The sequence below is a fragment of the Pinus tabuliformis genome, chromosome 7 (assembly GCF_031772625.1).
Source record: "Pinus tabuliformis cultivar Carrire ecotype Pingquan chromosome 7, CPIR1, whole genome shotgun sequence".
Classification (NCBI taxonomy): Eukaryota; Viridiplantae; Streptophyta; class Pinopsida; order Pinales; family Pinaceae; genus Pinus; species Pinus tabuliformis.
This window is the reverse complement of record NC_142293.1, coordinates 1,461,298,079-1,461,322,501: the sequence shown is the minus strand read 5'-3', so window position 1 is coordinate 1,461,322,501 and position 24,423 is coordinate 1,461,298,079.

Below are 24,423 nucleotides of genomic sequence, written 5' to 3'. Positions count from 1 at the left end.
TATAAATAGATATAAACTCCTCATTCAAATGACCTGCATAACTCAATCTTATTATGTAAAACTCTAGAGACTTAACAAAAAACCGTAACTGTCTTCCGCTGCAAATTCAATTAACTAGAGCTTAACGCTCTTAGACATAAGCTTAACGCGACTCAAAGTTTTCAAAAATGTGAAATCAAATCAGCGCGAACGCTAAAATGTTGGCTGTAGATTTGTCTCAGAAACGTTTCAATTCGGAGGATGTATTTGTATAGGAAAACCCAACTCCAACAGATGAGTCCAAAATTAACATGTTTGTCTCTGTAAAACTGTTCAAAGAATAATATAGCGATAAATTATTTGAAAATGTAACAATTCTATTGTTAAAATTTGTAACTGCCTACATTTTATATATTAAATAAATAATAAGAAGAAAATTTTAAAATTAAATAATAAGTTATTTGAGAATTGCAAACAACTTCACCTTTCTCTACCTCTTAACATAAGAACTACTCTCAATATCCGAGCAACTCCCCAAGCTTACTTTAACTTTATCAACAATAACACTCTGGAAGTCCAAAATGTTATATCTTTTAAAAAAGTATCGAAATCACTGATGGGAACACATTACCTTTTTTGTAGTTGTTGTAGATCGATTTTAGCAACGACGATTTGCCAATGACACCAATGCCATATATATCCATTATTAGGACTTGATGATCTTCTGAGTTAAGCCAGGTATGCAGCTGCTTCTCAGCAGATCCAAAGCGGGAACCTATAAAGCTATGACTCTATGGTAACACATGCTCTAGTAACATCTCTGTCATCAAACAGAAGCAAACCAGAGCAGATAACAAAGGCAGAAAAAGCAGAGGCAGATTATGCAGATGAAATTTGCAGGTAGATAAAAAACAAATCGAATGTGAAGAAGAACTATTTTTTCATAAAATAATGTCTATTATTGTGGCTTAGATGAACTATTTTTTCATAAAATAATGTCTATGATTGCGGCTTAGATGCACTGGATGTAGCTAGGGAATGAGTGACAATCAATCCCAAGCTAAACATGCAGGGTCACTACAAATAAAGAAAGAGAACACGATTTTGTGCTAAGACCTATAAAGAAAATAAGATTATTCTATTCGTTACAGAGAAGTCGAAAATCGAAAGCAGGTAGCGTTCCAATTTTAAAAATAGTATATAGTGTTCGACATGAATACCTCATCTACGACGGCCAAAACAAAAGGCTTTACGAACTAGGCAAAGAATAGTGAAGACATACATAGTTGAAGCCTGGACCGGATCGAGAAGCAGCGGTTGTGGAGGAGGGAAATGATGTTTTGATCCCATGCCTTGCCCTCGCCTTTGCTCTGCTGCTTGCTGATTTTTGATATCGCAGCAGTTTCCTGGATGTATTTAATTAGTCCTCCCCATAAACCTTTGAAGAAGAGGTCCTAAACCTTTGAGGAAGAGCTTCTATGCAGCGGTGACTTTGGATAATAAAAAAGCCACTTTGCCTTCTTACCTGCCAATATTCCAGTTCATGCAAGTAACAAGCATTTTGAAGTAAACATTGCAACAACACCGTAGTTCCAAGTGGTGTTCCCTCCAAAAATTTATGTGCGAAAATCATGGACCATTATGCCCATTATTCCACCCTTGAAACTTGAAGCATCTCATATGAATAAGTATACATAATATCAAGCAGTAGTTTAGTCCAAGAAGATTGTGAGATTTACTTTCTCCTTGTCTTGTCCCGCTTTGCTTTTATAAACTTTCTATTACCCCTATCGCCTCCGGCACCAGGCCATCGTTGAATTGTCCAATCTGACGGCCTGCTGGATGCCCTGACACCTGGATGGGCTCATTCGCTTTCCTCCAGGCACAAAGAATTCTCGGAGGTGGAAAAAATGCACAGAGACAGCGAAAGAAATGAGGACTCAAGGCGGTTTTTACCTAGCCGCAGTCAGTAGGACTAAATTAGTTAAACTAAATATACAAATTGCATCTCAAGTTTACTTCATAAATTCTGGAAACATAAAAAAAAAAATGAAATGTGAGGTTCATGTGCAATGGGAATGGGAAACTATATAAAATGTTATACATCAATGATGACGAATTGAAATTTTGACGTAAGAAAAACCACTCTAAATGGCAGAAGCATCTGGAAGTGGACTACTAGCACAAAATTGAATCATGGGTTTTCTTTCAGAAAGCACCAACTATTTTACTATTTTCCTAAAAGAAAAAAAGAAACCACCAATTGATTTATCCTTCCTCAACTTAAAAGATAAAGAGAAAAAAAGAAACCACCCATTCATTTATCCTTCGTTCTCATGGGTTTCTTTTCAGCCAACACCAACTATTTTCTTGAAACAAAAAAGAAAACCACCCATTGGTTTATCCTTCCTCTGCTTATTCTCTCCCTCATCTCGAGCCTGCACAAACACAAATGATCATGAAGCACATTTTGTGCAAATTATCATGAACCACATTACAGATGAGCCTGCACAAACACAAATTATCATGAAGCACATTACAAATTAATAGTAATTCAGAATTTGTTTGACTTTGTGTCAGGTCTTCGGTCTGTCTTGTTGCCAGAGCCTTTCTAATAAGTCTGCAAGTCTGGGATGTGTCTTGCTGCCATTACCTCCAAACCATTAGTGGAATCCATGAATGTCGCTTATACGCAATAACATATTGCAGAAATCTCTATTCTACAAAGGAATTATATGCTTTTCATTATTTCATACCTTCTCTCTCATTCGAGTGATCCAGGCATCATTACGAGAAGTTCGTTGCTCAGAACCAGGAGTTGACACAACGGCAACTTGAGTTCCCTGATGATTGATTAGAGGCTGATGGAGGTTGCTAGGCCTTGTAGCAATATATTCATCATCATTGTCATACTCTTCAGGACCTCTGTTTGCTGCTTTAACCACCAAAGCTAAGATTACAAAACAAACCTGATAACAAGTATAAAATTCAGTTTACAGTGTGCACTGCTTAGCTTATGCATTCCAACGCTCATAGCAGTCATCTATTATTTTAGTTGTCTTTCAGCATTTTGCAGTAGCGTAAAATTCCGGAACAGAAGGCAGGGAAAAAGGGCAGTGATGAGAGGAAAAGTTTGATGTATTGTTAAGACAAAGAATGATTTATTGTGTGGCAGGTGTAAGCAAGTTGTGTGGCAGGTGTAAGCAAGCTGTGTAAGCTGTGTGGCATGTGGCGTGTGGCAAGTGTAAGTGTCAAGTGTAAGCAGCGGACGAATTCTCTCCTAAATAACATTTTATTTTATGGGGTGGGTGGAAACGAGCCATCCAAACTTTGGTCTAAAATTCACAAAGCGAAACGAGCCATCCAAACTTTGGTCTAAAATTCACAAAGCGAAACGAGCCATCCAAACTTTGGTTAAAAAAAAAAATTTGGATTTCGAAATTCAGCAACCCGGCAATAAGACCTCCAATATAAAACTTTGGATAAAAAGCAAAAAACATCAAAGCTCTAAAATAAAATTTTGGGTAAAAGCAAAAAACATCAATTAAATGTTGCGCTCAACTCAAATTAATAAGAAGTCAACGTAATAAGAAGTCAACGGCACTATTAGTCCGAGGCAGGGACTAATAAATTAATAAATTGGTCAGAAATAAAACTTTTCTGTCTATAAAGGAGTATATACGTTTTATCACATGCAACAAATTTCTACTCAAGCGTTCCGCAATTGCATTTTGATATACACCGTGTATTCCATTTATTTAATTTCTGTCTATAAAGGAATATATACGTTTTATCACATGCAACAAATTTCTACTCAAGCGTTACGTAAGTGCATTTTTATATACACCGTGTATTCCATTGTTTTGACCAACTCATTGCATATCTTTTGCAATGTATCAATTATACTAGAATAATTTTCAGTGTGAATACATAAAACGTATTTGAGAGCCAATTACAAATATTGGCCCGTCTAAATGGAAAAAAAATCATGTTCAACTTTTAAGAACTTGATTCACACATAATGGCTTAATACTGATTTATAATGAATAGAAAAAAGTTAATAGATTAAGATGTTAATGAAACTTTTAATTTATTCCTTTACCGTTATATAAATATATTATATTAAAACCTAAATAATTAAACAATTTGGAGATATTCACGCTACATTTATCATTATTTTTCCACTTTCTAAATTACAAAAGAAAAGAGGTGAAGTGTACGAGAGTTTTAAAACATGAAAAGGTTTTGACCCTCCAAAAATTGCGTAATAGCTCACTACACCTAACTTGTTGCATCAGAGGAATTTTATTTGTTTGCAATTTCACCATTACTCATACTTTCTTCATTCAAAATTTATTCATTTTCTAGATTAAACATAGGTGCATTCAAGTCAGGGATTTCTAACTTGGGCACTTACTGCAATTGAGCACTTTGTAACAAACTCAACCCATACTTGTGTTGAAATACAATCTATTTTTCGATGAACAAGAACGTGAAGTAGATCGATGCAGAACTATCTAACTCGCTTCGTCATGAATGCAACTTCCTTCAGCTATCTCACGTAACACAACAAGAAGGATTTTGGCACACTGAGTTTAATCTTTTGAATCCAACTCTTTCCTAATAAAAAGTGCATCAGTCATTCCAGCTGGAGAAATCGATCTCCCCAACATCTTCTAGAGTGACATAATGTTCGATGTCGGATGGTATGCAACACTTCATTATAATTAGTGTAAATTTATTTAAAAACTGATTTAAAATGAGTGTAAAGGTATCAATTTTTTTTAAAAGTGAAAATTTATTTTAGAGTGCAAAAAATATTGTGTAATTTTTTATTGTTTAAATTGTATTTTTGAATGCTATATAGATTACATAACTTAAACTTGCAAGTCAAATTTTTTTTGTTGCCTCTCTACAAAAAAATATATATCTAAAAAAAAATTGAAGTGTAAGATAATGAGACTACTTTAAACATTTTAACCATAAAAATTTATTTTTTTCAATAGCTATATATGATATATACATCATTTTTTATAATAGTATATAAAATATTTTACATAACATGTGCATTGAGGAATTTAGCCCATATTAAAATAGTTCTTTTGAGTGAATATTAATTCATAATAAAAATATTTTTGAAAAATATAAAGTTTAAACATCTAACTCAGTTTTTTTTTTTACACGAAATTATATTAAATCATGCGAACAACTAATTAAACATACATAACATTTTTTTTTAATTATAGTCAACATTACTTTTTATATCTAGAAAATATATTAACATTCATATACTTACACATTACACATTACCTTAGTACTAGATTGTAAAATAAGTCTATGGGCTTAATAAATACATAGTGCTAAACTGTTAAAAAGTCTCTGGCCTTAGTAAATACATAACACAAATTTGAGCTCTAAATGAACCTGTCATTCTGCGATTGCTCGTATCATAGTGTTTATAGATTCGCATCACATGAAGTCCATACGCCATTACTCGACCCCTCATCTCATTCGCTAAGTTTAATCCTACCCTCTTCCCTTTATTTCTTAATTCCAAGTTTACTTCTAACTACTTCCCATTTATTCCTTTAATCCCAACAAAGCGAATGAATGTCTTAATTGTAAAACGCCACCGTTGCCACTATAGTCATGGTCAACATACACATACGCAGTGGTAGAGCCAAGGCTCTGCAATTCCATCTCACAAGCGGAAACTGAATGTAATTCAATCGAATTTGTAGCCATGTACATAGTTCCATCTCTCGCAGTCGTGGCTCTAATACCAATGGTTGGTTCTCATAATCAATCATGTAACAAACTAAATGGACAACAATTATTATTATCACGTTGTTTACTTCGGCGCGCTAATTTTGCCCGGACTGCCCAAAGTCCATGGGTACTCAAAATCTTGAAGGTGTTTGAGCTAAACTAGTTTTTCAAAAAAAACTGTGAGATTTTACCAAAACTAAAATTTACGGCGGGTTAGATTAGGCTTTATTATTATTATTTGTGCAAGGAACTTTAAATCAGAAATTATATTAAATAAACATTATGATGATAACAATTGTGTTCAATTTATATTTTTAGTCCTCAAATTTCTCTACTATTTAATAATTAATCTTTTAAGTAATTTTAATCCAGCATATTACTTATTTACTATAATAAAAGTACTTTTTCAGTGGAGGTTATAATAGAGATTTTCGGTTTTATAAAATAAAATAAAAAATATTTGCTAAAACATTTATTTGTGATAACATATGTTTTAAGAAAAATTATAACGGAACTTCATCACAAATGAAAAAATTTGGCAGCTGAAAGTAGTTTTACTCCATGTTTTTTGTTGTGTGCTTCATGGAACAGGTAGCACTGGTGTATTATATATATATATACGAGACCGCATACAAAATTAAACAAATTGAGGTGTTGGATGCAAAGAACACTAGTGCCCAAAATGTATAATGCCCCGATGTTTATATATCAAAAAATGCTCTAGTGCGTTCGTTTAAAGAATGACAATGGAGTACACAAAAAATAATTGCAATACCAATGCTTTGTTAAACTACAACGTCAATGCATATTGTTTTTTTAAACACATTAATTCATTAATGGTATAAAATGACTGATGTTGTTGATTGTAATAGTGCACTAGGGCCAAAAATAATATTTTGTTGGATTGTGGTGTTATTTCTATGAAAGCACTAGTGTGTTAAGAATTACGATTCATATGGGCGTCAGTTACAAACAATACCATTGCTTGAAGAACTAAACGCCTCGGTGTTGTCATTTTCAGAAAAAATATCGGTCATGTAAAAAGATGTCATCATGGTGCTTTTATATAACATAATGCACTAGTGCTTTTTACGTTATGGGCGCATCGGGTTTTTGTATGGAATTCTCTTTTTTGGAAACATCAACTTGTGACAGTGCAATTATTGTAATTTTTTAAATCCATTATTCATAAAAAGATCAACATATATCCTATAACAATATTGATATAAATTAAACTTTGATTAATACATTTTTTTTTTTTTGGTTGATAAGTGGGTGAATCTTGAAAATCACCCTTATTTTGTCGCTGAGAGGCCACGACTCAGGGGCATCTAAGCCATCAAAGTCACCCAAAGATCGCCGAAGCCGCACCAGGAGAAACCATGCTGGATTTTTGGTATCGACGAGACTAGAACCAATAACCTTTGCTTACGGAGCACCTTAACAGCGTGCTCCTTCACCAACTGTTCTAAATCTCTTTGATTACTTTGATTAATACATTTGTATATGATGTTTGGATTAATTTCTTATATTATCATATTTTTTGTTTCTTTATTATAATATTTAATCAATTAGGTAATATTTAATCATCCACGTATTTAATTAGTGATGATAGCAGATGTTTTAGCGGAGATTATAATATAACTTTATTACAAATGAAAAAATTTAGGATGTCGAAGGTTTAAGCGGATGTTTTTTTTGCAGTTCATTTCACGAAACAAGTAGCACTACTGTGTCATATACATAAAAGCACTAGATTGCATACATAACTAAAATCACTGAAGCGTTGAATGCACAAAACACAAGTGCATGAAATGTATACCACCCTAGTGCTTATATATCAGGAAAACGCACTGACACATTCTTTTAAGGAACGACACTGAGGCACGTAAAAAATATTTGTAGTCTCGATGCTTTTGTTTAAATTTGTAGCACCAATGCATATTATTTGTATAAACTCACCAGTGCATTAATGATATAAAATGAATGGTCTTATTAATTTTAATAATCCATTAGGGCTCGAAATAATATTTAATAGGACCAAGGTGTTAGTTCTATAAAAGCATTGATGCGTTAAAAATTACAATGCATCGGGGCGTTAATTGCAAACAATACCGGTGCTTGAAGAACTAAACACCCTAGTGCTATAATTTTCCAAAAAGGCATCGATCATGAAAAAAACTCATCACCATGCTTTTATATAACATAACACACCGATGCATTTTTCTGTTATGGACACACCGATTTCTTGTATGAGATTTTCTCTTTTTTGGAAACATTTACATGTTTATTCAACGAAAAGTAAACATATATCTTATAAAAGTATTTATATAAAGTAAAATTTGATTAGTGCATTTTTATATAATGTTTGGATTAATTTGTTATATTATCAGATTTCATATCTCTTCATTATAATATTTAATAATTCATATATTTAATCAGTGATATAACATTTCATACCAACATTGAATAACACAATAGAATAAATTAAAATATATTTTACTATATACCAATAAGAAATTCTTTGTCATGCAAAATGAGATTGTTATTGGTAACTATTTGTCTTTCAACTGGGACATTATGTTCATTACATTAAACAAAATGTCTGGTTTTCATAGACAGTTATTTCAAAAAATATATCAGGTCACATTATATCTAAATAGATCATCATTCTTTGCTGGAACTATTTTGAGTGCTCAAGCTACTTCCATAACTTGGGTTATTTGGAGAAATGTTTTGTTGATTGCATCGATTTTTTTCGTCTTCCTGATCTCGTTCTCTCTGCAAACATAAAAATAAAATGTAATGAGTGTATCTACACTAATGAGAATAATGAAAATTGAAATAAATAATATACATCAATGTAAATCGAGTAGTAATGTATGATAGCAAGAAGTGACTCATAAATTGTGCACATGATTTCAAAACAAAGTCTCATTCCTTGTTGCAACAAGTCTTCTACATGCATAGTTCCATACATTGTTTCTTGCATGTTTTAAACCTTATTATAAATCATAGATTTAATATAAATTTTTTTTTTTGTTCTATTAATTATAAACTCAGAGAAGTAAAAAAACATAGATACTTACAAATTCTACAATTATTTTTTGATATGCTAACATATATTCCCAACCCATATTTAACCCATTGTCAATCATTTCTTCCGATGCATTTTCTTTGTATATTAACACTTATTTGAAGATATTGAAGGATGGTTGTTGTAAAAGAAATTAAAATATACAAAAATGAATCCTCGAGGTGTTATAAGAAAATATTTACAATTACTCACAAGTTTTGATATCAACCATTTTTTTCCTTATCATAATGTTTTATGCGCTGAATGAGATCCATTTAGTTTTTTTATTGCAAAAAAATACTAGAAAATTAATATTTCATGCTTAGTTTTTTATATGTACAAAGTCAATCATAATTACATACATTTGAAGCACGTTGTTGTTTATATGGCTCTTCATGTGATGCAATTATGTCTATTTCTTTGACCATCTCCTTTTACACTTTTTTGGACATTCCTACTGGTGTGTTTCGCATATGAGCTTGTTGACCATTTGAGATTTTCATAATCTTCCCGAAAAAAGTAATAAACTATTTTTCTATTGATATATGAAAACTAAACATAATGAAATTGATATTAATAAATGAATGGTTTGTAATAATACATACATAATTCTAAAAATTCATTTTAATTAGGAATGTTACCTTTTGAACAATTTTTTTTGTTGTTGTATGTTTTTGCTATTGCAAGTCTAACATTTCTTATTGACTATTGTTCTAGAGCTGCTTCCTATAGTTTATATATAATTTGGTTCTTATAATCATTGGATGAATTTTTGTAATTGTAAGTGGAAAAAACGTCTATACATTCGTTCCACTAGATCCCTCATAGTTATGTAAAAAATTCCCTCCCTTTTATTAGCTTATAGCATCACTCTAAATGAGCTAAAAACCAATTCATCGTCATTTACATGTTCTATAATTTTTCTTTTATGAGAATGACAATGATCTTTTCCTTCCTTGTTTTTCCCCATAGAATTTTAAACATATATCAATCAATAGATTTTTTCAAACATGTTATCTAATATTCCTAAGTACATTATTAATGAAAATTGAAAAAAAAAAAAAAAAACTCATATTGAATAGTATTTTTTCATTCCCCTTATTCATCCTTTTGCAATTTCTCTATCATATTTTTATGCTCTTCTGTGCGTAGAATAGAGATAATCTTATCGAACTTCCTCATTTTATGGCTCTCCCCAACACACACTAACCAATGCATATTAGTTAAAATTACATATAGTTCAAACCTATTAATTTTGTAAAGAATTTACAAAGAACTTGCCTTCTTTGCTCTTCTCGATGTCTTATTATTATGCCGGTCAATATTTTATTACTTGACACATTCTTAGACATTTTTTGTCAGTATACAAATTGTACCATTCAATACAGAAGCCATTAAATATATGTTATACTTATATTAAATAATTTTCAACCAAAAAGAGCTCTAGTAGCCGTGTGTATATTCCATTAAATGAATGAGGCAATTAATTGTTCAGCACCGTCAGTGAAAATTAACCTTTTAAAATAATTTTAAATTATGACGATGCGATTTGTAATGATAAACGCATTGCAATGGCTTAACAATACTATTTTATAGAGGCATGTTGATCTGTTATATTACACCGACAACAATAATGAACAGATTAGACAAAACCGACAGTGTTATTATATACTGGTGTGTTGCATTGGATAGGGCTTTTCAGTGCATTATATTACACGGGGCGCACCATGGAACATATATCCATTTTTTTTTAAAACGAACAAGACCGACAGGTTTTGGATCTGATTTAATAAGTGACCCCCCTACATTACATGTCTTATATATAGTAAGTACATAAATTGATTAAATCTAAAATACCTAAAATGAAAAACTTTAATTGTGAACTGACAGAGGGATTTAAATTCTAAGGTGAAATTTTGCACTTACGTAAGTATGAAGAAGCAATGGTTTAAGGTAAGTATTGATTTTTTTTAATTTTAACTAAATTTAAATAAGAACAGATATCATAAAAAAATTATTAGTAAAATCAATATTAATTATTTTATTAAACAGTGTTTTTAATTTTTATTTTTGAATTGTGAATAAATCTAACAGAAGTTGTAAAAAAATTTAACAGTAAAATTTAAAAAAATTTCTATCCATGGTTTTGAGTGAAGCACCATACCTTTCAAATCCTGATCGTTCTCTGGTTCCAAAATATTTTTCTTCTCCATAATTCTCCCAATATGTTTCTCTTGCAAATGATTATTATTTTAATTAATTACTAACAGAAATTGTAAAAACTTTTATTAGTAAAATAAATGATAAAATTTAAAAATTTTACTATGCAAGGTTTTGAGTGAATCACCATACATTTCAGCTTCTAATTTTTTGAATATTTTTGTTTCTACAATGTATTTTGCTGTTGCATAGTGTCCTGATATGTCTCCCTTTCAAATCACTCCCTTGAAATTTTGGGAAAAATAATGAAATAATGAATAACTTTTTACTATTTAAAAGACTTTAGAAAATTAAATTTCAAAAAATCAATTGTCATTCGCTTTTTAATTTAAAAAAGAAGAAGAAAAAAATAGTATTTTTTTCACATTATCCTAACATCGGTGTGTTTGATAGTAAATAGCACAAGTGTGTTTATAAGAAAAGCATAGCGACGTTGTCGGGGCGAAAAACATTTTCAACGCACCGACATGATACAATTTTTTTTTCAAATCCTGAAATGGTGATATTAATTGTTTTAAGACAATGGTGTAGTTTGTATTTAAATGCATCGATAATTTAACACATTTCATTTTTATTTTTAAAATTTTGGAAGCAGGTGCGTACCAATGCTATTTTTTTTAAACGAATCGGTGTATTTTTGTACAAGAGCACTAATATGACAACATATTTTATATTTTCCAAAATGTCAAAAAATGTTACAAGTATTATTTGAACGCCCTAGTGTTGTTATGATTTAAACACATTGGTGTGATTTGTTCTAATAAATGCACCAGTAGGGATTAAAATTTATCTAAGTATTATTTTCAGATAAAATGGCATATTAATGTCAAATTATCCTTTAGGACACATCCACATGAATTACAGTAGTTCATAATATACATTTTCCGCTTAAAGTCTTCTTATTCTTAAAAATTGGTTTGAAAACTATATTGAAATTCATATTGTGATTATATGGTTCTCGAAATTAATTTTAGATATCCATACAATTTTATTTTTAATTTTTCTCAAATGCAGGGACAAAGTCAATAACATCAAATGACCAATTCTTCAAATTCTAGCTCGTTCCATATTGTTGATCAAGTCCTTCATGGATTTTTCCCTTTCCATCTTCAGTAAGTTCAGATTTTATTTATATTTCAATTATCTGATTAGTTTTTTTTTAATGCATGTCAATTTGAATAAACATGTATCCAAAGTTGCAATATCCTGATTCAGAATCGAGTTCAGATGCAAAAAATATTCCTCCATTTCAAAAATGTTGGAAGCTCTTATCAAGAGCATCATATTGCAAGTAGTTGGTAGATGAGAATGGAAAACCTCTTCACCCTTCCAATTAGAACATGGCATCCTTCATCCGCAATCCTAGATCAAGGATGGTAATAATTGTTCCATATAATGTAATTTCAACAAACCAATTGCATTGACATGCTTACTAATATCATTCATATTGTACTAATGACATTCAATATTTTTTGAAATTATGATTCTGATGATGATGAGCGACCCACCTACCATCTTCCAGTGCACCCCGCTACAACGTCAACTCAAGATAAGGTTGCATTAAGAGCAAGACTCCGAGAAGAAGCATACAAAGAATGGTCTAATCAGCCAACTATTCAATTCCCGAAACATCTAGATTCACAAATTAGGAATGACTACAACAATAGTAGTTCTTCATCACAAGTGGACAATGGAGGCAATCAAATAGAGTTTCTTATGGATGATTACTTATCGGATATGACTGCAATGAAGGAAATGTTGTTTAACACATTCCAAAATTATGATTTAGGGGATGATGCTCATATCACTAATACATTATTTGAAAGCTTGAAATATCCTTCCACCACCCCTCCCTTTGGACGTGGTGGCAAGTCAAAGTCTACTCAACTCGGGACAACGATGTTGCTGTACAACTTGAAGGGAAAGTTTGGCATGCCGAATGCATATTTATTGGCAATATTGAGGTAATTCACCCACATGAATGATCAAGTACCTTATATTTCGTTAAATCTTGTCATACAATCAATATTAGAAATAGTCTATTTTACGAACATGAAATATTGACATTTTATAATTATATTCCCCATCGATTGTAGGTTATTCAAAGATAGGTTATTTCGAGTGATAATGTCTTGCCAGGTAGTTGTGAAAGGGAAAAGAAATTATTGAAAATGTTTTTTATTGAGTACATACCATATCATGCATGTCAAGATGATTATCTTCGATATAGAGGAGAATATGCAGAAAAAGAGGCATTTCTAAAATCTCGCCATGAATTTTCTTTCTAATGGTACTTATAAATAAGTTGAATTAATAAATATTTTATGGCTAATAATCAAATGATAGATAATGTGATGGCGATTAAAAGGCATTTGTTTGAATTTTTTTTTTTGGTAGGTAAGCACCCACAGGGGGATTTGAACCGGTGACCTATCACAAGGAGTGCCTTAACAGTGCACCCATTCACCATCAATCGAAAGCCTCGTGGGCCCATTTGTTTGACTCTCAAATAGACTCGGTGATGCATTTTTCTTTCCTATTTAGATTATGTAAAATAAATATCTATTTTTATGTATTTACAAGTAGATTATTTAAAGCAGACATGGCTTTATCATTATGAGAATGATGTAATATTAGCAAGGAGAAATGTGAAAACATGAATTTTAGTGACTATTTTGTGATATATATGTGGAAAAAAATAATATTTCTTGAGTTGTTCATTAATAAATAATCAAATTTATTAAGTGTAAAAAGCTTAAATCTAATACAGTATGATTTTGTATTATTTAACATATATTTATTATTAAAAGAGTTAAATTTAAACCAATACAACAGCAAATAAAAAACCAAACTATCACCAAAATGATATAATATCTTTATTACTATAAAAAAGTTCACTTGCCTCTTTAAGAGAGAACTTCCAATAGAGCAAATCCAACTACAAGTAACTTCACCAGCCTTATTTTACATTTATTGATCCTCATATTTAGAGAGAAATTTCGAATTTAATTTGGTAAGAGTTTCTATGAATATTAAATTTAAATTGCTTGAAAATCTCATAACTTCAGTTATAAATTAAATATCACAAAAATAGATTTTTTTTGTGTTATACTAAATCTAAATTAATTATAAAGATTTATGGCTTAACGTTTTTAAATTTAACAACAAATTTAATTTTACAAACCAATATTGAATTGGCTAAATTAAATTTTTGAATAATTTTTTATTATTATTATTTTATATTAAAAATTGATTGAGTTACACATGTTGGTTTTATTAAGAACTAACTAAATTATTTTACCTTTAATTATTTTTCTTATGGTTATTGAAATATTTTACTAATTAATTTAGAATGAATATAAAGGATCTATGTAAGCAATATAAAAATATTTATCATAATTTTACAATTGTAGTTTTAACCATACTAAACTTTATAATTTATAAAAATATCTTTGCATTCTTGTTAATGTAAGTCGTTTTGCATGCAATTTCATATATAAAAGTTTGATATAAGTTCACAAATACATAATCTATAATAAATATTATTTCATAAAAATAAGCGTAATGATGATAACCATCTAACAAAAATAAACATCATCTACGATATACATCCAAATTCATTACCATCCTCTAAGTATATAAACCTCTAACGCATATAAATGTCATTAGATAGCACACAAATCTAATAATCTAACATGGAATCATCATGGTGATTACATCTAACAAAACTAAAATATTGTATTCTAACATCATCCCCACACACATCCTCAAATTAATATACATCTCATCTCAAATAATTACTATCACATACACATTTATCTGCAAGCACATTAAATGAACATATCTAACATGACCTAGCAATATACACATCAACACCAACATATAAATTAAGTACTTAAACAAGAACAAAAAAATTGCACCATATATATATATATATATATATACAAACAAGTCAAATAACTACATCAATTCAAATAACTGCAATTGAATATGTGATATAATAGATGTAGTAGTGCCAGCTTGGTCTGTAGTAGAAGACAATGGATGGTCAACTATTGTGTCAATGTTTATCGAATCCTAAGGTGGAGGAGGATGTGGTTGGTCAGCTATGTCAAGAGAAACGTAAGGCACATCCTCTAGCTCTACCATCTGATAATTAGGTGATTAAGGAGGAGGTGTACTACCAAAAGGATCACCGACACCCTAACCATGTTCCAATGGGGTAGTACTACCAAGAGAATCATAATCACCACCATCATGATCACCACCTTCATCTCACATATATGTCATTGCATGCCCTGCATCCCTCATCGCTTCTAGTAGCCTACTGGCTCTAACAATATAATACATAAGAGATCTCATCTCATGCTGACAGACCCTGTAGAGATCAATGAAGCTAGGATTTGTGCAAATGTCTTGAGCCCTCATAGGGAGAACTCCCTCCTCAACCAAAACATTGGCCAAACTGTCGTAGTAGTCCATCCAAAATATCATACCAGCCCTGTGTGCCAGGACGCCCACACCACCCTAAGGATGTGCTTCACCCTATTGGGCCTCGCTCATGTCCTCATCTCCTCCATCCGGTGCGGAGTGTGCATGTCGCTATGGAATGTGCCGATGTATACAAAATATATAGTACATAACAATAATTATACTAATTTAATAAAACAAGGTCAAGAACATGCTAGAATAATTTTATTCTAATTAATTAAACAATAAAATGAAACTAGATTAATTTAAAAAAAAAACACTAATATTACCTATATCGTTTGGAGGCTCAATAGGTGTGAAGAGGATTTTGGGACACTCTTCCAATCAATCCCCTCATATGGAAATGACAACAAGATAAATTCATTGTAAAACACACTCACTAGTAGCGCTAGTGTCTAAGCAGAAATCCTGGTCGGATACTGGGACAGGCCCCTCTTAAGTATCATTTGGCCCCACAAACACATCTAAGACTCAATCTTCTGCCTAGGAAGGTGATGTTCAGATGTAGGCCTCGTCTCTAGAAACCTCTCAAAAAATAAACAAAAAATATTTGAAGCAAAACGGAAGTTTTCCCTCCAATTTATCATCACACGATAACTATCTAAAGCCATACAAAACTACCTTAAAAAATGGTAGACCATTTGATACATTGTGATGCCTTAATCAAAGAATAAACATAATACAAAATAGGGAAACTAATCTACTTCCGATCACTCCTAAAGTGTGTGATGGTAGTGACTGATAACAAGAGGCACCTAACCTCCTATGTAGCAAAAGAAGAAATCTGTAGTTGTCCACCATGCGCCTAAACAATGGACTAAATGAGACCCAACATATCTTAGAGAGTAGGCAAGTTGAGTCTTTGTTGTAACCCCATGGGGGATATAAGGGAACTAGGGAGAGTCCTCCCCTCTCCTGGATAAGCCAGTGATAAAGTATATTTCCTCCTTAGAGCGCCTATACCATGCCTCAAGAACGTCATGGAAATGCTGCTCTTGGACGCACCACTTGATGGAACAAATGTGCCAACAGGATAGAGTGTGATTTTAGGGATGTAGCCTCTTCATAGTACTTGAGGATGTCTATATTCCTTATGAGCGCTTGGGTCGCTGTGCTAATAGGGAAAAGGTATAAGTCCCTCTCCCTCTCTTTGGCCTACCATAGTCGGACCATATTGTATTGGTCTTCCATTTTCTCCTACTCCGACTACTGACATCTCTGCTACATGATTGACATATAAAAAACATCAACCTCATAAATAAAATAATGTTTTTATTAAATGGAAAATATATTTATAAATATGGAAACATAACTTTCAAGTAAAAAACAAAAACCCTTGATGTGCCCAAAAAATAGTAATTCATCATCTCTGGTGCATTATCAAACACAATCGCACCAACATCTGTGCGCACATATGTATGACACACCATCGCTGTTTCACATATTTAAATTTTCATTGTGGTGCATCTCACTTATGCATGAGTTAGCACGTATAACCTTGTCACAACAGAACAAAATGTTCAGGTTATCAAACACAACGAATTATATTTTTTAATTTATTTTTGCGGTGCATTGGGAAAATATTAATGTATCGAGCATAACCTAAAAATGTATTCACTGACGTGCAATTTATAGCTTTCCCAATGCACTTTCATTTATGAAACCCACCACAACAATAATGGTGCACAATGTTCACCTAATAAACTGTGGTTCACCCTCTAAATTTATAGCATACATCGTTATCGATGTGCGTCAAACATATTGAACACACTACGAAGGATTTTATTTTCAAAACAATAGATTTTTTAAGTTAATTTGCACTTCTAACCCACTAAAAAATTAAATTAGTGAGAAACATAAACATTACCTAGAAATTTACTTGTCATGGAGGCATTGTTGACACATAATTGACAAAAACAAATTCCACCATCATTTCAGAAAATTAGAAAGCCACACACCGAGCACGGTATAGAAATATGGTAACTAAAAGAACCATCGAATTCAAGGCGCTTACATGAGGCAAGAGTGGCACTGGTGCTTCAAGGCTCTCGAGACTACAACACTGTAGATGGAAAAAATAAAATTTACAGTCGAGAGGACTTTTTTATTTAATCCTCCTCCAGTGCATTACTATAACGCACCGGTGCATCATGTATCCAAGAGAATCATGTTTTTTTAAATTTAAAAACCTATAACAATGCTTTTTTTAAGATGCCCTCGGGCGTTCTAATACAGGGACCACACTTGCGCTTTGTTAAACTATAGCACCAAATTTTCTTTTTTAAAATTAAAAATCACCTAGCAGTGCTCTTTAGAAGACACCCAGGGGTGTTTTAATACATTAACAACACATGTGCTTCGTTGGAATATAGCACCACATATTTTGAAATTAAAAAACTATAACACTGCTCCTTCTAGGTATGCACCGAGGCATTTTACTACAAAAGGGCATCAATGTTGCAAATGTATATAGCATTGCAATTTTTTAAAAGTTAACATTTTTTTAGTGCTACCAATCATTCAAGCACCGCTCTGTTTTGCTATTTAGCACATCCTATTTTTCTATTTTATAAAAATAAATATTCGAGGGTGCACCATTTTCTATTTGATATCGGTGCTTGTATGGATAGTAAAGCACTAACGTATTTGTACATTATAGAGACACCATCAAAAAACTATCCACTAGAACAACCCCTGCCCACCTCCTCTACAAACGGATTTTGGGCTATGTTTACAGAGGTTTCTGCTAAAAACCTCCTCTAGAAGGTATTTACCTTGTAGCGATATCTCTTAATCTCTCATTATTAAGTAAACTTATCTGGTTGGTCCACCTCATTACATTGGTAATTTAGACATTATTTATAAATCACTTGGAGTTATTCCTTCAAAAGTTTTCTTCAAAAACTATATTATTTTAAGTTTTCCGAAAAAAAAAGGTTACTTTAATTTATCATTGATTGCAATCATTTTGATTTTATTGTTTTCTTGTGTATCATTTTTAGTTATTTGTTAAGATTAAAAAATATTAAAAAAACATAAATTCAATACATAGTTGATTTAAAGGTTGGAAGTTAAGTCAAAATTTTATTTTAACTATCCCATTTTATAATGACTTCAAGGCTCTAACATTTTATACTCTCAAAATAACTACAATCAATAAAAGGTCACAGGCCTCTAAAATTTAAATATTAATTAGCTACCAACATTTTCCATTTGGTAGAATACGTGAACCCTTTGCAACCTACCCATTGAGGACAATTGTTTGCAAGTTCCATTATAAATCTTGATCACCTTGTTTGTAGTAAGAGCTTCAACTTCATAGTTCTCGTATATCATATATCATCTTTAGTAGGAATTATAATTGCAATAAAAATTAGTTATTTCCTTTGTTACCATAAAAATTGCTCACTAGATACTCTACAAGAAGCAATCCATGGTTGTATGCTTTCCCTTAGAAAGTCTTCACTAGAGATTGTTACCAGAAGTCAACTTTATTTATATTATTATGTTTAATTCTAATTATTTTCTTGTAAGTGTGGCATTGGCTAAACAACTTAAAGAAATTTTTTTTTCTTCGATTCTCAAACACAATATCTTCTTTTGTATGAAACTATTAAAAAAAACATTAATGATTAACTTCAGCATACAGTTAATGCATTAATCAATAAAAAAATAAAATAGTTAAATATAGTCTACATATAAAGAATAACTTTGTGTCATTTTTCAAATAGAATACTATCGTTAAGATTCCATGAAGGCTAGACAATATCCATGAACTTGATGGAATGCACTACAAAATCAAACCACTAATTTATAACAAATGGAAAGCCCACAAATAATGAAAAGAACCTTCAACATAATAATCAGACCTTACATGAGGATTCAGATCACTCAATATAACACGCTAGGCTATTGTTGTCACTTCTTTGTTTTGTTGAGAAAATTGTAAATGGAAACACAAAGTAAACTAACTTGCTGCGGATGAGTATAACAAGTGAAATGCTCAGATTGTCATGTAATTGATTAGTGAATAAATGGTATTTGTATCTCTATTCTAATTTTTTTTAATCATTATCTACTCAAGATTATTTTTTTTTATTGTATTTTTTAATGTAAAGAGATAGGAAAATGAAAATATAAAGAAAAAAAGAAATGAACATATATCATACTAAATTGGTACTCAAGATTATTTTTTCTATTGTATTTTTTAATGTAAAGAGATAAGAAAATGAAAATATAAAGAAAAAAGAAATGAACATATATCATACTAAATTGGTACCGAGAATACAAATATAATCTATTAGTTTAATAAAATCCAAAATTTAATATCTTTATTTTGCATGATTATTATATGATAGAAGCATAGAGTTAATAGAAGAGTGCATACCTTTGTATTTATGCATTAGCCTCTTTTTCTCCAAAGATCTAATTACCTCTATCTTAGCTTTCCTCAACAAAGAAATGTTTTAGAAACCCTTCATGAGCTTCTCCTCAAAAGTACCTTAATAAAGAGTTGGTCCTGTTAGCTTTGCTATAAGATTAAGCTTTTGATGGGTAAAAAACAAGCTGGGCAATGCTGATTTCAGTTGCAAAGGAGCTCGCAACAGTTTATTTCACCCTTCCCTTTCATTTGCCTTATTCCCTTATAACTCCCCATACCTCCATTTCCTCCTTCCTCTTAATCTTCCTCATTTTCCTTTAAACCCCGCTTAAGCCATTTTTCTGACTCCCAGGCGTTTTTTGTTTTAACACTATAAAATCTCATATAACCCCTTTTCCCTTTGGTCTCAGGCGCAAAGCTGAAACTATAAATCCATGGATTATACAACAGCGCGCATATAATAAGAATCATAACCCGTCGGGCCTCACCTGTCACATCATTTAATAAGCATGTGTGATTAGCCTTGACTGTCTGATTATCCATCGCCATGATCCAACGTTATATGCAACCCCCGCCCCGCGAACCTACACGTCCAATAGCCCACAGGGAAGCGGTTTCCCGCTGGACCCTACAGCCACGTGTCTCATCCTGACAAGATCGCGCTCCGCGGTATGAATACCGCCCACTCCTGAAAAGCAGTGCGGGGAAACCGCTTACCGCCCTTCTTGTACGACCACCCGCTCGTTAACCATCGCGTTGGTTCCGCTTCCGATAGCCATCTGATCATCCACGCCCATGATCTGACGGTCCTCGTTCTTCCCGCACACATGCCTCCCGATAACCCACATACGCCGATCTCCGCTGTTCAATTCGCCAGATCTAACGGCTAATATTACATCGCGCTTATGTTTCCTCCCAACGCTACTCTCCAAGAGATCTAGGCCGTTCGTCTAAGCTATCCAACAGTTAATGTTCATGCCTAGTCCATCGTCCATTTTCAATGCATTTTTCAGTGTTTTTGGCCTGTCCCATGCACGCGAAGAAGGAAGAGATGATTCGGTACTCAGCACATTGATTCCTCAGCTACCTCATTCAAAGAGCAGCACGGCTAAGAACGAGAAGGACGATCCTCAAACAGTTCAATGACTGCAGCAGTTATTGAAATTCATTCAAATAATACTTCACCTATTCAGGAAGGACATCAAAGCACCAAAAAGGCCGATTTTGTTCATTTAAACACTCATCTTGTAGCAGAAACCCATATCTAATTGTAAATGTGGTTGGTGGTAAGTTATGACCCCTCCACAAATAGGTTAGCAGAGATTTTTGTATTAAACTTCCATATATACCCAAATGCAAGAATGTAACGGGGTTGATGAATGTTATTTTGATTTAAAGTTCAACTTCTGGAGACTGTAACTACTGTGATACCTACAGCGTCTGGTCTTCATTTTCAGCTAATGCAAGATTCTTTTGTTGTTAATTGCTCACTTTCCACTACTTCTTCTTTGTTCCAGGTTGTGCCTATTATGCATTTATTCATGTGCTATAGATGTTTAGCATTAGAGGGGCTGTCATCCCACCTCTGTGTTAGAATCTAGCTTGTATCATTGAATGTGTATGCAGGTTTCTGTTATTTTAATGCCAGAGAGATGTCATCCTGTCTATGCATTAGGAAATAGATTTACAGACCTTTTAACTGGTTGCAGCAGGCCATCACATGGTCTTGTGCATCTGCTGGTGTGGTCAGTATTCTCCATCTTCACCTGTTCCTCAAACTGTGAGTAATTGGTAGTCTAAAGCCTTGTAGTCTGGCTATTGTTGTCACTTCTTTGTTTTGTTGAGAAAATTGTAAATGGAAACACGTAGTAAACTAACTTGTTGCGGATGAGTATAAGAAGTAAAATGCTCAGATTGTCATGTAATTGATTAGTGAATAAATGGTATTTGGATCCCTATTCTAATTTTTTCAATCATTATCTACTCAAGATTATTTTTTCTATTGTATTTTTTAGCATAAAGAGATAAGAAAATGAAAATATAAAGAAAAAAGAAATGAACATATATCATACTAAATTGGTACCGAGAATTCAAATATAATCTATTAGTTTAATAAAATCCAAAATTTAATATCTTTATTTTGCACGATTATTATATGATAGAAGCGTAGAGTTAATAGAAGAGCGCATACCTTTGTATTTATGCATTAGCCTCTTTTTCTCCAAAGATATAATTACCTCTAACTTGGCTTTCCTCAACAAAGCAATGTTTTAGAAACCCTTCATAAGCTTCTCCTCAAAAGTACCTTAATAAAGAGTTGGTCCTGTTAGCTCTGTTATAAGATTAAGTTTTTGATGGGTAAAAAACAAGCTGGGCAATGTTGATTTCAGTTACAAGGGAGCTTGCAACAGTTTATTTCATCCTTCCCTTTAATTTTCGTTATTCCCTTATAACTCCCCATACCTCCGTTTCCTCCTTCCTCTTAATCTTCCTCATTTTCCTTTAAACCCCGCTTAAGCCATTTTTCCAACTCCTGGGCATTTTTTTTAACACTATAAAATCTCGTATAACCCCTTTTCCCTTTGGTCTCAGGTGCAAAGCTAAAACTATGAATCTGTGGATTATATAGCTGCGCGCATATAATAAAAATCATAACCCGCCGGGCCTCACCTGTCACATCATTTAATAAGCGTGCGCGATTAGACTTGACCATCCAATTATCCATCGCCATGATCCAACGTTAAACGCAGCCCCCGCCCCGCAAAGCTGCACATCCGATAGCCCGCAGGGAAGCGGTTTCCCGCCAAACCCTACAGCCAGGTGTCTCATCCTGACTGGATCACGCCCTGCGGTATGAATACCGCCCACTCCTGAAAAGCAGTGGGGGAAACCGCTTACCACCCTTCCTATATGACCCCCCGCTCGTTAACCGTCGCGCTACTTCCACATCGGATAACCGTCCAATCATCCTCGCCCATGATCCGACGATCCTCGTTCTTCCCGCGCACATGCCTCCCGATAACCCACATACACCGATCTCTGCCGTTCAATTCGCCAGATCTAACAGCTAATATTCCATCGCGCTTCTGTTTCCTCCCGACGCTGCCCTCCAAGAGATCTAGGCCATTCGTCTCAGCTATCCAATGGTTAATGTTCATCCCCAGTCCATCGTCCATTTTCAATGCATTTTTCAGTGTTTTGGGCCTATCCCATGCACGCGAAGAAGGAATAGATGATTCGATACTCAGCACATAGAATCCTCAGTTACCTCATTCAAAGAGCAACACGACCAAGAACGAGAAGGAAGATCCTCGAACAGTTCAATGATTGCAGCGGTTATTGAAATTCATTCAAATAATACTTCACCTATTTAGGAAGGACATCAAAGTACCAAAAAGGCCGATTTTGTTCATTTAAACACTCAGCTTGCAGCAGAAACCCATATCTAATTTTAAATGTGGTTGGTGGTCAGTTATGACTCCTCCACGCATAGGTTAGCAGAGATTTTTGTATTCAACCTCCATATATACCCAAATGCAAGAATGTAACGAGGTTGATGAATGTTATTTTGATGTAAAGTTCAACTTCTAGAGACTGTAACCACTATGAAACCTGCAACGTCTGGTCTTCATTTTCAGCTAATGCAAGCTTTTTTTGCTGTTAATTGCTCACTTTCTACTTCTTCTTCTTTGTTCCAGGTTGTGCCTGTTATGCATTTATTCATGTGTTGTAGATGTTTAGAATTAGAGGCAGTGTCATCCCACCTCTGTGTTAGAATCTAGCTTGTATCATTGAATGTGTACGCAGGATTCTATTATTTTAATGCCAGAGAGTTGTCATACAGTCTATGCATTAGGAAATAGATTTATAGACCTTTTAACTGGTTGCAGCCAGGCATCACAGGGTCCTGTGCATCTGCTTGTGTGATCAGTATTCTCCATCTTAACCTGTTCCTAAAACTGTGAGTAATTGGTGGTCTAAAGCCTTGTAGTCTGGGGGTGTTCACCAATGTCTGGGGTTAAGCATAGTAGAAGTGGTTATCTGGTTTGAATATGCAGCATTTCTTTCATTGATCCACCATTTTCCAATTTTTGTGTTGAGTTTGTAATGTTCCTGAGCATCTCCGATATACAACCTAGGAGAGTTTCTTGGGGTGATAACATTAATTGGCACCATTGTCGGGGAGAGGAGATTGAAGCTCAACTTCCCTAGGAGACGACACAGTTCCAGATTTTGATGATAGACAAGGTCTAGGCACATAATCTGGTTGTAATCATCTATCTAGCGACTCCATTGGAGGAAGACCAACCTTTGGCGGCTCCACATTGAAGTTATGGCGCAGTTGGTGAGGCGTGCTCAGAGAAATCTTCAGAAATCACCAGATGAACCAGTGCCTGATCCTGAGAAGATCGTTAAGCAGAAGAAAGTATCGCAGTAAAGAGCACCAGGATCAGTTAAGCCTTAAAAGTTCCATGTATCTATGTTAGTGAATGTCACCTTCAGAGAT